Genomic DNA, 3,661 nt, shown 5'->3' with positions numbered 1-3,661 from the left:
GGGCGGGCGGGTGCCAGGGATGCAGCCCGCCGCAAGTATCACAACAGAGTGGCGCCCAGACATGATGGGCTAAATCCAATTAAAAACCTGAGAGAGCTTAATTTTAAACAGAGAAAAAACAGAGTTTAACACAGAGTTTTGCTCTTTGTTGGTGGTATGCTGTAGAGAGATTTCCTGATTCAGCAACAGCAACAGAAAAAAAAAAGCTGCATCATTTTAAAACACGGCTTCCTGGGGCTGTGCCGCCAGTGCAAACTCTGGCTTTAAAGTATTTCAACGGCTTTTATGGGACTGGATGTTTGTGTTCCTGCTTGGGATCGGATGGAGAGTGCTCTGAGACCATGCCGATGGCTCAGCACTCCCCGCCTGCACCTGGGCAGATGGCAGAATCAGGCTTAGGCAGGCCGAAGAGCATGGCCAATTCCTGCCGCCATACAGAGACGTGTTTTCAGACTGTGCAGTGCTCTGTGTGTCAGATTTGGCTGTAACTTGGATGAAAAGAGTTTCTGTGCCTCACACTCAGTCTCATAGTTAAACTGCTGAGTGGGGCTCCAATGTGGACTTGCTGTATGCCTGGAACTGTGTGTGGCTCAGGGGCACCAAATGGCTCTGAGGCAGGAGTGGCTCAGCTCTGCCCTGCCATGCTGAACTGTGCTGGTCTCAGGCAGGAACTACCGTAATTATTGTAATAACAGTGCAGTTCAGGTTTCCACTGGGCAGAACACAGGCAGTACCATATTACCTGTACATGGTACAACTTAAGGTTTTAAAAACTGCTTAACATTTTAAGAAATTTTCCTGGATGGTAAAAAAATTACAGATTCACAATAAAACAGATTCAGACAGATCGCTTAATGGATCACAGCATTGGATGAGTATACATAGGCTTGAGAAACAGAAAATAAAAATATAAACAATAAAGTTAATGGTTTTAAAAAAAGGTAAAGTCTTTAAAGAGACAAAATAAAGTAAAGTGATAGAGTAAAAATAAGCCACGTAAAAATGAAAAATTCACAGAGAGTCTGGATTCTTTGTATTATTGTGTTTTCTTTAAAACATTTGACTGTGAAGGAGCTAAGTACAGAGAGACATTTTATTATATGGGCTGCTAAGCTGAACCTGCACATATGTTCTAAAGGTATATTGACTTCATGATTTGGGTCTAAGAATATGATGCTTTGGAAAGGAGTTTCTTCTTTTGTTCTCACAGAGGACCAGACCCTGTGGATTTATTCTGTCCCGATATGGTATGATAGACCACGACCTCCCGAAAAGTTGCTGAGAACACCCTCAAAAAATTACTGCACTCAAGTGCCAACTGAGATAAACCTGGCACACAGGTTACACCCTAAATGATCTGATTAACAGTGCCCCCATTCAGCAGAAAGCAGTTTGGAGAGAAAAAACTGTACCCATGTTCCCAAAATATTGTTTATAAATGTTCTTTTATATTTAAAGGGGGAAATTATATAGGTATGAATAATTTGCATTGGTATGGATTTTAAGGTCAATTTTGTTATATGTATATGTATTTCTGATCTTGATTAAGGTATTGTGATTGTGTAGTTCATTTAAAATGTAATGTATATTAGGACATATAGGTTGTTAATGGATAATCATTGATAATAGTAAAGCTTGTAATCATGTGAGTTAGATTTTCTAGATATATAGAGATATACTTCAGTTAGATAAGCATTCTTCATATCTTTCAAAGACTGCAGAATATGGCATTTAAAACATTTTAATAACTTAGCGCTTTTCATGACAATAAGACACGTCTGCTTGTGGCAGCACCAGCTACTTTGACTCTCAAAGATGGGCATCGAAGAGGATCCTTATGGAGTTGGCTTTGGGCAAGAAACTGCTCTTGCCTGGACTGTTGCATAAACTGGACACAGAGAACCCACAGAAAGAGGACTGCTGAACTTGCCTAAAGGTGAGATGGTCTTTCGGGGTTCCTGACTCAAGAAAGAGTCTGTGAGACATTCTGCAGGACACATCAGATAGTGACTGAACTGTCTTTGAAATTTCCTTCTTCATGGAAAAGTCTGCTGGAAACAATGGGCCTGAAGACCAAAGATCGATGCCCCAATGTTACAGAGGAACTTTGGGTGACTGTCCAGACAACGAGATGTCTCTGTCATTTCTAGAGCTTTGGACTTCTTGTTTACTTAAGTAATATTATATCCTTCTGGAGTCTTTGATGGAGTTGAAGAATGAATAGTTATAGTTTTCCTTAGTTATGATAAAAGATAAAATAGATATAAATATTGTAACTGTAATTCTTGTTTAATAACTGTTTTGCTATATGTAATTTTACTATGTTAAAGTTAAAGCCTTTTTTGTTTAAACAGAAAAAGGGGAATGATGGAGAAGGGTCATCTTTCTATCTGTTGTTTCATTGGTTAAGTAATAAAGAAACTGCTTGTCCTCTGATAGGGTAGAATTTAGATAGGCAGAGTAAACATAGCAGAATGCTGGGAGAAAGAAGCTGAGTCAGGGAGTCGCCATGGTTCTCCCAGTCCAGACAGATGCAGGTTAAGATCTTTCCTGGTAAGCGCACCTCGTGGTGCTACATAGATTATTAGAAATGGGTTAAGAGGCTGAAACTAATGGGCCAGGCAGTGTTTAAAAGAATACATTTTCCATGTAATTATTTCGGGTAAAGCTAGCCATGCGGGCGGCCAGGTGCCGGGAAAGTAGCCTGCCGCAAGTATTACAATACTCAGATCCACTGCTCCTCTGCATCCCTTTAGCAATGAGTATGCCTCCCAGAAATGTCAATCAAAGATGACATAACAAGATAAAAATATTATGCATACCCTCGTATCAAGACTGAACAATGCAACCCAGTAGGAGGGAAAGGGTGCCAAGAGCAGGCAAGGATGTCAGAGACAAACCATGATCCCACTGTTAGGAGTCACACAAGAACACCTAGCTATACAAACATAAGATATATGCAGAGGACCTAGTTCAGACCCATATGGGTTCCCTGATTGTTAGCCCATTCCAAGAGATGTTTAACCTTCAAGAGTGAAGAGGCTTCTTGAAACTGAAGGCGGTATAAAGAGGTCAATCCAATAATCTTCAGGATTCAATGACCATGGCTTCTAGAATATCAACAGCAATGGTGATAAATGGGATAAAATCTAAAGGAGAGGTTGTCATATGATTCCTACTGACTTGTAGCACGAATCTCACAAGTAGCAGTGAAATACCTCAATCATATGTTTTTCAAATGTCATTTAAGTTTCAATGTTTAAAGTGTGAATTTGTAAGTGAAACATCCAACCAGTAAAAGGTATTGATCTATTTTAATTTCACTTAAATACAACCCTAGAAATACATCTAAATTTGCTTTATTTTGACCCTTTTTTCTTATTTGTGTTTTCCTGCTTGGACTTTGTTAGATGGGTTTGTTCTCATGTGTATGTTGTCTGTGGTTATTTAGGAAGAAATAGAGAAACTTTTTGAAACATGAAATTGGCTGTGTAGAGAGGCAGGACACATCTGGGAGAAATTGAGGTAAAATAATACATCATGAAAATATATTGTGTTGTTTTTTAGTCCACCTATAAAATGAAGGCAATTAATATATATGTCAATATTACTATTGCTCATTTTAGTACTTACTGTTATTTTTATTAATATATGTGACTTC

The sequence above is a fragment of the Alexandromys fortis genome, unplaced genomic scaffold (genome assembly GCF_014885135.2).
Source record: "Alexandromys fortis isolate MF-2015 unplaced genomic scaffold, M_Fortis_MF-2015_v1.1 scaffold_591, whole genome shotgun sequence".
Classification (NCBI taxonomy): Eukaryota; Metazoa; Chordata; class Mammalia; order Rodentia; family Cricetidae; genus Alexandromys; species Alexandromys fortis.
This window is presented reverse-complemented; position numbering follows the sequence as displayed.